The sequence below is a fragment of the Suncus etruscus genome, chromosome 8 (genome assembly GCF_024139225.1).
Source record: "Suncus etruscus isolate mSunEtr1 chromosome 8, mSunEtr1.pri.cur, whole genome shotgun sequence".
NCBI classification, from domain to species: Eukaryota; Metazoa; Chordata; class Mammalia; order Eulipotyphla; family Soricidae; genus Suncus; species Suncus etruscus.
Window position 1 is genome coordinate 82231473 of NC_064855.1, and position 15432 is coordinate 82246904.

Sequence of the window (15432 nt, forward strand, 5' to 3'; positions counted from 1 at the left end):
CAGAGCGTAAGAGCCTTTTCCTTATCTTGGTATATTGCATAGTTTCTTTTAAATTGTCTAGATCATACATGAAGCATTATAACTTTGGTCATTTTGATCAAATGCTATGATAGATAGATATGCAATGATTACGTAATATTAGGAATTCATCATTCCAAGGAATTAGACAATTTAGAAATAAAAACTTTTAAAGCTTAATAAGAAAACATCAGATAAGGAATAGTACCCTACAAGAAGTAACAAATATGAGAATAAAAATAGATGATTAAAACTTTTTATTCATTGATTTGCACTTACTAAATATAACAAAACTATGGGAAGAAAAAATATTAAATAAACAATTATTTTAATGTGCCCTTAACAAAACATAAAAAACCAAAACATAAATGTATTAATTTGTACTTAAATATAGTCCTCAATTTTATCCTAACAAATACTGTATATTATGTTTTGACTAAATGATTTTGCATTTTATCTAGAAAATATGTGAAGCTTTTAAAGAAAAAGTTATATTCTAATAATATTTTTCTCAATGTATAACCAAATTTTCCTTAAAATAGTTTTGTCAAATTATTCATTATCCAAAATTTTTTTCTATATTATTTTTTCTTGTTGTCTATAATATAAACATATGATCATCTGATTCTATGATGTTGGGCCTTGCCATGGGTATCTTTGGATCATTTTTCAAAATGTATAGCAGAATAAAGGTTCCCAATAACATTTTAATATTTTTTAATATCACTGCATCCAAAATGAGAAAAGTACAATGCCTGGAGGATGCTTCAGGGTTAGGCAAAACAATTTTCCAATGAAATAAGTTTTTTTATTCGACTAGTTTTGGATATAAATATTGTTATTAGGTCATAAAATTTTAAGACACGTGGATATAGGGAGAGTGGTAAGTTTAGGGAAGTAAATGAATAGGAGATTATTATATTAAAATTTTATAAATAAAAGTATTATAAAGAGTTGGTTAAAAATCAAGAACATTGCATTTGCTACTAGCAAATGTGGCCCTTGCTGTTGCTGACAAGGAGTATATAATGTTGGTAGTGTTCTAGAAACTAGTTGGTAATATTCTAGAAGATAGAACAAGACATGGACAAAGTTATTTTAAGAAATAATGTATAATTACTAGCACTAACCTGTTTTCTGGAAATGTCAATGGAGTACATTTTAGTGGTATTTTTATACATAATATAGGTATTAAGAAAGATTGTTTTTAGAATAATGTCATGCTTATTTTTTAGTAAAAAACTAACGACTCCTACTTGACTATATTGCAGTACCTATTTTTTGTAGACAAATAAGAATTTACTAAGAGAAAGCAGAGGAAGATCTTACTTGGCATGCATTGTAATGAATGAATTATGACCTTTTTAAGCTCAGAATAGTAATTTTCTACTGGATCTATTTTCTAACTGGATCATTTAGAGAATATAAACTACTTACTTACAATTCTCTTAAATAATTGAATGATAAATTAAACGCATTAAACACCTCACAGTAGGAATTATATATACAATTAAATTTATTTTATGTTAAATATATAATTTAAAATTATGAGAGCTATACGCAGTTGGACTGAACACGGTCCAGGAGACTGGGACCCCCCACGCCAGGGGGGTCTTCATGGCCGGCCCTGGCAACTCAGGCCCTGGGGAATGGGCGGAGAAGGGAAACCCCTCCCTTTCACTTTTCAAACTGGAGAGGGAGCTCGCAGTTGGACCCAGCAGAGCGCATATGCCAGGAAAGCCGTCCCACTTTTTTGCTGGTATGTTAGGGTCACTGGTCAGACAGCAGGCCACAGATATCCTGGACTGAACTCTTGGTTCAGGAGACTGGGACCCCCCAAGCCAGGCGAGTCTTCATTGCCGGCTCTGGCAACTCGGGCCCTGGAGGGCGGGCAGAAGTGGGAAACCCCTCCCCTATGTATATTGAACCCCTGTTGTTTTTGTTTTGTTTTTTTAGTAATACTATATTTCAGAACCGCGCGGACAAATATACTTTTTAAGCATTATCCAAAAATATTCCTGATCCTAGAGTGTTCCTAGGAATAGAGTCAAGATGCCCAAGATTCTGATAAAACACTCAAATTGACCTTTATTGTCTAGTCTTTTATGTATTGCCTCTCCCCTCACCCCTTTGTCTCTCCTACCTCCTCATACCCAAACCCTAAACCATTATCTTCCCCTTATTCAATCCTCCTTATCCTCATTTCCTAATTGTGTAGACGCCAAGACTGACCTTCTGCCCCAACACCACCATCCAGCTCCTCATTGAATGACACAATCTCGGTCCCCAGCTCATGCCTATACAAACAACTACAAACAACACGCCTGTTGACCCATGCTTGGTGGCCCCTCATGCCCCCATCAAACTATGGACTGTTGCATGATACCGGAATCAGCTTCAGCATAACCCCTAGTTCAAGGACAATATAGGGTTCCGTAATGTTGCAAAACATGTCTCAAACTCAACTATCACCTGTTGTCTTCAAATTCACTTGTTTTCTTTCTTTTTTTTTTCTTTTTAAAACATAGAAGGGTCACATCTATCTCTTTTGTATATCTCAGATGTATTCCCTTAACATCTATAACTCTTTTTGAATATCCTCATATAGTGACAATTTTGCCTACTAGATTAGTTATTTGATTGTTTGATTTTCCCCCTATGAGATTTGTTTTATAAGCAATACTGGTAGAAGAGTAACTCTGTATAGATTTTATGTTTATACCAAGTTACGGGAAATGTTGGACTTTATTCTTCGGCCCCCAGATGCACCAACAATATCTTGTGGCATTGTTTCTCTCTTGCATAGGCACATTAAAATGGGAAAATAATACATATGCAAACAAGTTCTTATCTAATAGAGATGGGAACACAAATTTGGTAATGTAATTAGGCCTTTTACCTTGAACATTGGCATAATGATTTGGCTCAGGCCTCAGAAGAATGGGCATTGCCCACACACACCTGAACTATGGAAACAACCACAATTGTCTTTAACATTCCCAGGATCCAAGCTTCTACCAGAGAAGACCTACCACTGCTTTGGCATTGACTTACTCCAAAGAGTACTCTCAACACCCAGGCAACTCAGCAACAATCTGCATGCAGGGCAGATCGCTCTGCATTTAATGAAATGCTGACACTAGAGGATGCTCCACATCAGCCTGACATCGACAAAAGAAATGCACAGTATCCAGAGTCTTTAAATATGAAAGTCTGATACCAACTATAGCTAAAGTGTGAAAAAGTTTCACCGGGACCTTGAGAATGACTGGTGTTGGATAGACTGGTATGCCTGGAACCCAGAGTCTGTCTTATGCCAATAAACTTCTGGGGTGAGGCCTTTTTGTAATCAGGTCAAAGATTTTTTTTTCCATTTTCTCCATTTTTCTGGACCTATGCAAACATTGGCAATTGCCACTATCACACCTTTACTATATTTTTTTTACTCTTATCCTTTAAGGAAAAAAATACAACTTACTGAGCATAAAAACAAATTACTGTAGTAGAATGCCTGTCTCGAATACAGGCAGGAGATGGGAAGGGGGGAGGGGGTAATGTTGCACTGGTGAAAGGGGGTGTTCTGGTTATGACTGTAACCCAAATATGATCATGTTACTTAAATAAAAGATATATTTAATAAAAAATAAATAAAATTATGAGAGCTATATATTTAGTTGATGGAACTAGAGTTCCAAAATGCTTTGCTTGGCCTGGAAGATATAATGTTAAGTAAATAAACTAGAGAAAGAAAGAAAAGTACAGGGTGATCTAATTTCCTTGTTATATATAGAATAAATGAGAAAACAATTTAGTAAATATCTTATTTACCCTTAACTGCAGGATTAGGGAGGAGGAAGAAAAGGGAAAGTTATCAAATTAGAAAGAAGAAGAAGAGATAAAGGAAAATAGGAGTTGGTGTTTCAGTTAATTTGGTGATGTATAGCTATACACTCAAAGCACTAGCTCAACAACACTGAAAGCATTATATCTCAGCTGCAACCAACAAACCTTGTTATGTGCCTGTCAAGGTGTCAGGGTGTTAGGTCTAGACTCTAGAAGGAATAGGAAAACACTACTGATAGGAATTGATATTCGCAGTGGAACTGTTGTTGAAATATTTTATGCCTAAACTCAACTGTCAATAGATTTGTAAATCAAGGTATTTTAATTAAAAAACAATAAAATGAAATAAAAAGCAGGTGCCAGAGCAATAGCTCAGTGCTAGAGCATTTGCCTTGCCTTCGGCAACCCAGGATAGACCTGGGTTCGATTCCCTGGCGTCCCATATTGTCCCCCAAGCAAGGAGTGATTTCTGATTGCATAACCAGGAATAAACCCTGAGCGTCACTGGGTGTAGCCCAAAAACCAAAAACCAAGAAAAGAAAAAAAAAAAGAAGAAAAGGAAAAGAAAAAAGAAAAAGAAAGAGCAAAATAAGTAAAAAAAAAAAATTGAAAAACTTATTTTGAGTAATAAATCTATGCTTAAAGATTTTGTGAATTCGAATCCTAATTAAATAATAAAATAGGTATAAATTATTTTTCAAATACTATATTTGTTGTCTATATCACAGCATGTATTATTAACATTATAGCTATAGAAAATAGCATATATAGCAGAAGAGTAATATATCATAGATATATGCATATATGCATCATATGAAGTCATCAGACCTAAATATAACATTAATTAAAAGATACATCACAACAGATAATTTAGAATATTATATTAAAATTTATAAATATAACAATAAAAACCCTGTTTAATTTTTGCCTTCTGTTTAAATATTGACAAACTTCAAACTACTTCTTGTAGTTTTGTACATAATAAATTTAAGAATTAAAGTCATATATATTTATAAACAATTGAATGATATATAAGTACAAAAATAAATAAAAATTTTAATTTTGCTTAATAATATGCACATTTGTTTAACTTCACAAACCATTTTCAAAATAGTTCTTATTAAAATTGCTTTTTCATTATATATTATAATCTTGAGCATAAGAACATTTGAAATATCAAATTCAAGATATTACAGTTTTATAGTGTCTTCTAGTAGCATCTGCTCTAAAGATCATTGTTATTAAACCAATATAAAGGATATAAAAAATATCTGTGCTTTAGGAGAAGCATTCAAGCATCCTAGAAAATGTATGATAAAAATATTTTATATAGGAGAAAAATTCAAAATAAAGAATATTATAAAGTTTTAGTGAATATACAATTAATGTAAGTTCCTCAATTCTATATCATTCTAATCCTAAACTCTTTTTGCCATAATAATTTATCTTTTTAATTATAAAATAGCAAAATTGGAGTTCTTTGTTATATATTCCTATAATATTTGTTATATATTCCTAATATTAATCAGTGGATCAGTGCTACTATTTAATTTTACAAATAAAGACTGAGCCATAAGGTCCATAGAGAGAGTGTAGCATGTAGGTTGCTTTGCTTGTATGAGATTGGTCCTGTTTCTTCACACCCTTTCCCTCCCTTCCCTGAGCAATAATGGAAATTATTTTGAATGTAAGCCCTGATAACTACAGGTGTAGCTTAAAAAAAAAGGAGGACGGTGAAAAGAAGGAAAAGGAATGGGAGTGAAGGACGGTGAAAAGAAGGAAAAGGAATGGGAGTGAAAGAAGGGAAAGAATGGAAAAGGGAGGTAAGGAGAAGGGAAGGGAGGGAAAGGAAATTAGGACAATGGGAGGGGAGGAGAAGGGAATATTGAAACACATAAATGATATGTTCCTTCAAAACGTTACAGCTAAAAAGTAATAAATAAAACAGAGATAAAAAAAAAACCCAGTTAGTGTATCTTTAGGGTCCAAAGTGCTTTACTGCTTTCAATATTATATTGGGAGATAACACATTATCATTCTGAGTTGTTTCCTATATAATTTTGAGTAAGAGAAAAATATGATCTGTAAACCATTTATAACTTTGGAGCAAATAATATGTATTTGGTGAAATTACTTAATTTGATAGCTTCACTTTACTTTTGAAAGAAATATAGACACACCAACAATGCATGGCAATTTTAAATTGAAGAAGTAAACTTTTAGTTTTAAACTTCTAAGTATCTGCATTATTTATTTACTTTTAGTATATTTTTCTAATTATTTAGAATGAATGACCTTAATCTTGATTCATTCATTGAATTGGAAAATATAAAATAATTGACTTGAAAAATTATGTAAAAGTCAAATTTTAGAGGATTTTATTAATTTTCTTAATATATATCATTTGAACAGTGTTTGTATATAAATATATCGATAATATGTATTGACACTAAGGAGCTTTAAAAAGAATTTGTAAAAAAATGCAAGTATTATGAAGTAGCATATATTATATATTTAAATTTCATATCTAGGAAAAGTAAAAACAAAATTGTATTAACAATGTAGAGTTTTGGGGTTGTAGAGATAGCATAGAGATAGGGCGTTTACCTTTCATGGAAAAGGATGGTGGTTCGAATCCTGGCAACCCATATTCCCTGAGCCTGCCAGGAGCGATTTCTCAGCATAGAGCCAGGAGTAACCTCTGAGCGCTACGGGATGTTATTCCCCCCCCCACACAAAAATGTATAGTTTTCTTTCTAGAATCTTATTTCTAGAGAAGACATTTTATAAATTAGTTAATTATATAAATTACAGCTATAGATTTGTTTAAAAAAACAGTCATTTCAGTACTATATTACACAAATTTTAAAATAAACTTGGAATCTGGGGCTGAAGCAATAGCACAGCAGTAGTGCATTTGCCTTGCACATGTTGACTCAGGATGGACCTGGAATAGATTTCTGGCGTCCCATATGATACCCCAAGCCAGGAACAATTTCTGAGCACATAGCCAAGAGTAAAGCCTGAGCGTCACAGGGTGTGACTCCCCCAAAATAAATTAATAAATAAATAAACTTAAATAATTTGGAATTTAAGTTACAATGATATATAAAGATTAGGTTATCCTATTTTCAGCATTAAACACACCAACTTAGAAATAAACCTAATAAATATGTTACTCTATCTCAGTTTCTACATTTTTCCAAGACATCTAACCTTTAACACAGTTCTTCACAAAATGTTAATTTCATTGTATACTCTGTAAACAACAATGATACAAAATGCCTGCCATTTTACTGTTTAAGAGACATGTGCTGATCATCATAATCAAATGTACAACATTTAAATTAGACTAATACCCTGTAATTATTTATTCATAATCTATAATTCTGTCATAAACCATCACTGATCTACTCTCACCATCTAATTCTGAGCATGTCATATATATGGGATTTTAAAATATAGAGATATGTTTAATGGTTTTATTCACATTATAGTGTTGTCAAGAATCTTCTATATGTTAGCATGCCTATTCATTGCCAATTATTTTGTTAATGTATTTTAATTTGATATCAATCATAAGAAATTATTGCTACATTTAGTTATTATGAAGATAATCAGAATGTCAAGAAAAATTTTTTTTCTATGGGCATATTTTTTAATTTCTTCTTAGTACCTGAAAGGAGAGTTGATGATTTTTAGTGTAAGTAGATTTTTACTATTTCAGAAACTTGCAAACTATTTTTTGCACATGCCAGTAATATTTTGCATTTCTATCAGCATTCTATGAACATTCTAATTTCTTTACATTCTTGCCAAACATACTATTATCTGCCTTTTTCTTTTCAGTCACTGGAAGGAACTTCTCACTGTAGAAACATTGTAAACCTGAAACTCTTGAGATTTCAAAAAATATAAAAGAATGTAAATTAAGAGACTGGCCTGGGGTGGGGCTTAAATTAATTAAATTTTTTCATCTTCAAAAAGCAACAATTATACTAATATGGTCATTTCATTGTCGTCAATAAGAAAGGAAATTTTTGTTTGACCACAGCTTGATGCTGTCTAAATCTAAAATGTATCCAAGGTTTAGAGTCAATAGGATTAGTGAGAATTTTTAAAAGTCACTTAAGGCCAAAGGGTTAAAATTTTACTTAAGTGATACTTGAGATTTTTGAAATTCTGCTTTTGGGTTATAAAGTATTTTCCAAATAAAATGAAAAGCCCTTCTTTTGCTTTCACCATGTTAATCAAGTGTGTGACATTTTAAATAGCAGTTATAATGAATGAAACATACATACAAGCACAAACATATGCATATACAATTAGTGGAAAACAAATGGAAATCAAAATCAACTTCAAAAAAGATGTAAAGTGAGCTTCTACATTGCTCAAAACCTTGCATCATTACTACACAATCTTTATCCAGAGATTCTCTTGTACTTGATTACACAAAATATTCTGTGATATCAGACCCTCTGTTGAGTTAGAACCAGATTTGCATCTCTGGGGACATCAAGTTATATTATTATGTTATGTTATATTTATTATATTATACAGTTATTATATTATATTCATTATATGTATTATATCATATCATATTATAATGTTATGGTATGTTATGTTATTATATCATGTTATATTAATCATATTATATTACATTATATTATGCTATATATAATATATATTTACTGACTTTCATCAAATCTAAGTTCAAATTGGCACTAGTTAGCAAGAAGAACATCTGTACCTATGGGGCATCACAGTTGTTCCAAGGGAAGGAAGAATTTTAGATGAAACAAAGCCTTTGTTTTCTTGACAAATGCTCAATATCTCTTTGCTTTTAGATTCTGATGATTAAAAAATGTGATTTTGAATACTGCATTAGACAACACTTCTAAACCAAGGCCCTCAGTTGTCACACTGCTTAAGTGAACAAAAAATTTTTTTTTCGATTCATATAGTGACTTCATTCTTGCTACAGTGTCAGCTGACACATCTGTTCCCTCTGGTATCCAAAATATAAGAAACTTAAGTTGCATTTTTTTCGAATCACATAAGAATGAAATAGTTCAGATTCAGTGGTCACCATGCAATGAGTCTTGTGTGGGGCTGGAGAGATAGCATGGAGGTAGGGAATTTACCTTGCATGGTGGTTCAAATCCCAAACATCCCATATGTTCCCCCAAGCCTGCCAGGAGCGATTTTGAGCATAGAGCCAGGTGTAACTCCTGAGCGATGCTGGGTGTGACTCAAAACCAAAAAAAAAAAAAAAAATAACAGAAAAAAATAAAACAAAATACAAACAAACAAAAAATGCTATGAGGAGGGGGAGGCTGCAGCTGGACCCAGACGATCCCACATGCCAGGATTCCTGCTCCTCTCCTACGGGTATGGCTGACAATCTGGGCAAACAGCTAGCCAATGGCCTTCTGGGCTGACCACTTAGTCCAGGAGACCGAGATCCCCCCACGCCAAGCTGGCTTTCAAGGCCAGGTCTGGCATCTGAGCTCTGGGGGGATGGGGAGGAGGCAAAATCCTCCCCCATGCTTTTTCATACTGGAGAGGGAGGCTGCAGCTGGACCTAGATGATCAAACATCCCAAGATTCCTGCTCCTCTCCTATGGGTATGGCTTGGAATCTGGGCAGACAGCTGGCCAATGGCCTTCTGGGCTGATCACTTAGTCCAGGAGACCGAGATCCCTCCATGCCAAACTGGTCTTCAGGGCCAGGTTTGGCAACTGGGCTCTGGGGGGAGGGGGAAGGAGGCAAACTCCAATCCCATGCTTTTTCAAACTGGATGCCCTGCAGCGGTCTCTTTTCTTTCTAATACTCATTTTTATAACCGTGTTGGCACAAATGCGCCCGCACAACAAATATACTTTTTAAGCATTATCTAAAAATGTTCTTCATTCTAGACGGTTCCTAGGAAAGGAAACGGAATACCAAAGATTTGGATGACAACACCCAAATAGATCTTTAAAGTCAGTCTTTATGGACGTGACTTTCCATACTGACTTCAAGCCGAAATCACAAACAATTCATATGTGTGTGTGTGTGTGTTGTATATAGCCTCTGTCATGTATTGCCTCTCCTCTACCCATGTGTTTCTTCTATCCCCTCATCTCCCAATCCTGATCCGTTATCTTCCCCTAATTTAACCCTCTTTACCCTCAGTTCCTAACTCGGTAGGCACCAAGATTGACCTCCTGCCCCAACAGACCATCTTCCATCTCCTCAGTAGAGACACCCTCTGGGTCCCCATTCTCATGCATCAGCAAAGAACTACAACCAGCAGGCCTGCTGACTCATGCTTGATGGCCCCTCTCACCCCCCACCAAATTGTGGACTGTTGCATGATACAGGAATCAGCCTCAGCAAAACTCCCAGATCAAAGACACTGTATGGTCTCATAATGCAGCAAAGCATCTCTCAAACTCAATTCCAAGACCTGTGAATCGAAAAGTAACTTGGCATTTACTCTCCACAAGAATATATCAATAGACTTAATTGGGAGTCTTATATTGCCTATGGAAGCTCAATACTTGTATAACAATACATCTTAAGATGTGTATTCCTAAATATACAAGTGGCCTCCTCCACCACTTGTTTTATTCGAATACCTTTTCTTTTTAACTCAGTTTTATTTAATTGTTCTATTTTAATATATACATTTTTTCTCTATCCTTACCATTTTTGGTGCTACTTGGTACAAAAAGTCTTGAATGGGATAAAAGCTCAGAACAAAACCACACGACTGTGATGCAGCCTGTCATCCTTACCCAGAATAGCACCAGCAACACAGTATGACACCATACATTTTTGTATGGGCACAGTAAAAAAAAGGGGGGGAAACCAGAAACAAGATCTTATCTTCTAGGGATAAGAACTCACTTTTTATAGCAGAAGGGTGCCTCCCATCCTGAACATGTGTCATGTGGATACAGCCAGTCCCCAGGAGATTAGACAGTGTTAGTCCAATCTGAAACCCCAGATCCCCGATGTAGAAATGATACAACTCTGGGCAACACCACCAAGAACTAAGCTCCATTGGGAGATTTATAACACTACTCTGGCACCAACTTGTGACAGTTTTGATATGACAACAAGGAAAGGAAAACTTGACCTAAGACCAGGCTGTCCTATCACATCACCTAACACTAAATGGAAATCAGAAGAGATATCTCCTTTGAACTGTGAAAAATAAGAGCACCAACAACAGAAAACTGACATCTGTGACTGAACAGAGACTACCTTGGGACTAATAAGAAACACCTACCCTAGGCTGTAGTCCAGGACACATAAACTACAACAACAACAACAAGATGTCTTATTGCAGAGGTCCAACTTGGACAACAGAGACTGAGCAGAACCTTTGGATCCATAATATCCTAGGCTTCAGCTTAAGGACTGAACAAAAACAGGGAGCAAGTGTTACAGAAGACTGAACACCACAACAAGAATGGATAGGAACCTCTAGAACCTAGAGAATCTATCCTAGACCCTGACCTATAACCTGCGCAAATACCAAGATCGCTAGCTACAGTGACTTGATTTTTTCACACACACACCCGAGAGGAAACTTTCCTGGCATCACAAAAAAGCCTTTGGGATGGGGTAATGAGTATATATAGAGCCAGGGGTTGATCCCATGATGGTATGCTTCAAGGATGGAGAAACCCTGAATCTCTTAGGCCACAGGAATTCCCTTTCTTCCCCAATGCTTACTGTGCCTATGCAAAAAAAAAAAAAAAAGAAAAAGAAAAAAAAAAGTGGGGGGAACGCCAAATCCTACCACTCCAGCACCTATACTTTTTCTTATTTTGTTTTGATTTGTTAGTTCTGGACTTTATTTTCCTTTTCTTTTTTCTTTAACTTTTCTCATTCTTTTTCACTCTTGTGGTTATTATTTAGAGATTTATTTTTATTTTTATTTGCCAGGTCCATTTTTTTCTTCCATTTTTCTTTTCTTTTTCTCTCTCTCTATTCTTTCTTTTTTTGGTAGTTGTCACCAAATTTTTTTCTCCCCTTTTTCTTATCCTTTTTATCTCCAATGATGGTGGAATAGATGCTCAATCTACAACAAGCTGTAAAGTGGAGACCAGTTGTACTAGCATACTGGGGGGTAGAGGAGGGAGATATGGGATGCATACTGGGAACAGGCTTGGAGGAAGGACAGCACTGGTGGTGGGAATGCACCTCATTCATTGTCACTATGTACCATAAATGATGCAGTGAAAGATTTTTAATGCACTTTGGTCACAATAAAAATAAAAAAATATCTCATAAAAAAAAAGGCTATGAGACTTTTGCGGTTTCCAGGATTATTGATCAGACTGAGTGCATTTTGAGTAAAATTGGAGAGAAAAATGGGTAAAAGATTCAGAAAAAAAGTCTATCCCATCAAAATATGGGGAAAAGAAATGGACAGACAATATGATAAAGAAGAAATACAAATGGCCAAAAGGCACATGAAAAAATACTTCACACCACTAATCATCGGGGAGATGCAAATCAAAACAACTATGAGGTACCACCTCATACCACAGAGATTGGCACACATCACAAAGAATGAGAACAAGCACTGTTGGCGGGGATGTGGAGAGTAAGGAACTCTTATCCACTGCTGGTTGGAATGCCATCTAGTCCAGTGGTTGACAACCTTTTTTTCAACTTAGCCAAATTTCGCCAAAACCATGATTGAAATTTATTTTGAGAGCCACATTTTTTTAATTTTTGGGTCACACCCGGCAGTGCTCAGGGGGTACTCCTGGCTCTATGCTCAAAAATCACTCCTGACAGGCTCGGGGGACCATATGGGATGCTGGGATTCAAACCACCGACCTTCTGCATGAGAGTCAAACTCCTTGCCTCCATGCTATCTCTCCGGCCCCAAGAGCCACATTTTTAAAACCGAAAATACATAGGATGGTACACTGTTTTTAGTTTCATTAAGTTTTTTATTATGCAAGTATCCACATAGGTCGGGAGGATACAAATAACACAACTAATAAAACAAAAAAGTTAGCGAGGCTTATCATGGATATTTTAAGCAGGGTTCACTCAAATGGTCCTCACTGGTACTGTAATATATTGACCTCAGAACCTGGCAACTAAAATACTTTGCTGGCTCCTAGATTTAAAAAATGTGTGTAGTTCTTGCTCACAGGGCCCCAATACAAATATTGTCCCACAGGGGAGGGGATGGGGCGGGGACCAGGCTGTACAGTGACTCACCAGGCACCACTATGCAGCCACTGACCCACACAAGGCTCTCTCCTCTGTTGCTCCTCAGTCTGTAGTGCAGAGAGAATGCTGCCTTAACATCGGGGCACCAGACAGAAAGTCATGCCTCCCCATACCACATGACCCTACTGGAGCTGTGTGGAGCCAGCCATCGGGGCTGCACACAGGGCGGGCACTAACAGAGGCTAGGAGCAGAGTCCCGACTCCTGGAGCAGCCGCAGGGCACGCAAAAGAGCCAAATTAAAAGTGTAAAGAGCCACATGTGGCTCGCAAGCCACAGGTTGCTGACCACTGGTCTAGTCCAACCTTTGTGGAAGTGATATGGAGATTCCTCTAAAAACTGGAAATTGAGTTCCCATTCGATGCAGCTATACCACTCCTAGGGATATACCCTAGGAACACAAAAATACAATACAAAAATCCCTTCCTTACACCTATATTCCTTGCAGCACTATTTACCATAGCAAGACTCTGGAAACAACCAAGATGCCCTTCAACAGATGAATGGCTAAAGAAACCGTGGTACATATACACAATGGAATATTATGCAGCCGTCAGGAGAGATGAAGTCATGAAATTTTCCTATAGATGGATGTACATGGAATCTATTATGCTGAGTGAAATAAGTCAGAGAGAGAAAGAAAGATGCAGAATGGTCTCACTCATCTATGGGTTTTAAGAAAAATGAAAGACATTTTTGCAATAATTTTCAGAGACAAAATTGAGGAGGGCTGAGAGTTTCAGCTCACCTCATTAAGACAATAATAGAATTTAGTGTATAATATTAACAAATGCCTCTAATTATTTGATCAGGAATCAGATAAACTATTTTAAATAAAATTTTATTATCATTAAAGTGATAATACATTATTTCATATTTATACCTTGTTTATATTATCAAATATATATAATTATATATATTAAATCAATACAACATACATATAATCAATTGTTCTTGAATTTAAGCACCGGACAATAATATTTTACAATATGATATTTTAGAAAGTATTTTCCAAATAGTGCCAAGAAGAAATGAGCAATTAATTTGTAAATTATTCATCTCAAATATGTAATATAAAATACTACTTAACATTAATTATCGGGGAAATGCAAATCAAAGTAAAAGTGCAATACCATCTCACCTCAAAGAAATTGACACATCAAAAACAAACAAAAGAAAACAAGTAAACAAGAACGACAGTCCTAGCATGGATGCTCCGAGAAATAATCTCTTTTGTTGCTGCTGGGTATTTCTATTAGTTTTTTCTTTCTGGAAAACAGTACATACATATCTAACACATTCTAGGAATCTATCTTCCATTTGATCTAATAATGCTTCTGTATGGAATCTACACCAAGAGACTTTAAATAAAATGGAGAATAAGCATTTGCATCCCTAAGTTCTTTGCAGAACTATCCACAATAATGCAAATCTGGGAACAAAACAAGTGTCCAAGAAAAGATTATTGGATGAATAAACTATGGTATCCATACATCATGGAATATTAATTGTTCATTATTAAGTAATGCAATATGCACCACTTAAGCAGACTGGAAGGATTATGCTTAGTGAATTTAATCAGAGAAAGAGAGACCAGCAAATAATGATCTCTTTCATATGCAATATATAAAAAGTATAATGATGGATTAATGGTAGCAAAAGACAGTGGAAACAAAGACCATGAGATATGTACTCATTATGTAGGTATGATATCTGAAGTATCTGGAGTATAGAACAAAGAGGGGGTAATGTCTATGGTGGAGAAAATATTTAACTGAGAGGAGGAGGGGATGCTAAAAATTTGTAAAGTGTTTCACATTAAATTCTATAATCAACTCTTCTGTATACCACAGTAACAAAAAAACAGAGTGCCTCACATATAATAAGACCGGTGTGGGAACGGAGAGATAGCACAGTGATAGGGTGTTTGCATTGCACACAGCTGATTCAGGATGGGCCTGGATTCGAATGCCAACATCCCATATGATTCCCCCAGGTCTTCCAGGAGTGCTTTATGAGCACAGAGCCAAGAGATCCCTGAGGGCTGCCAGGTGTGACCCCCCCCCCAAGGAAAAAAAAAAAAAGAATAAGACTGGTGAGTGCAAGCAAAAGGGAGTTGGGGGTCATTGAAAGAGGGAATTGGGAACTCGTAAATTTATAGGTGTTGAAATATTGAATGCTTGAAACCAGGTCATAAATAACTTTGAAATTTCATGGAAAATTTATCTAAAAATAAATTATGTTCTAAGACCTTCATTATCCCACTATTTCTGCTAATAATGATTTATAAGATAAAGCTTTTGAAGACAAAATAGTAACAAAAA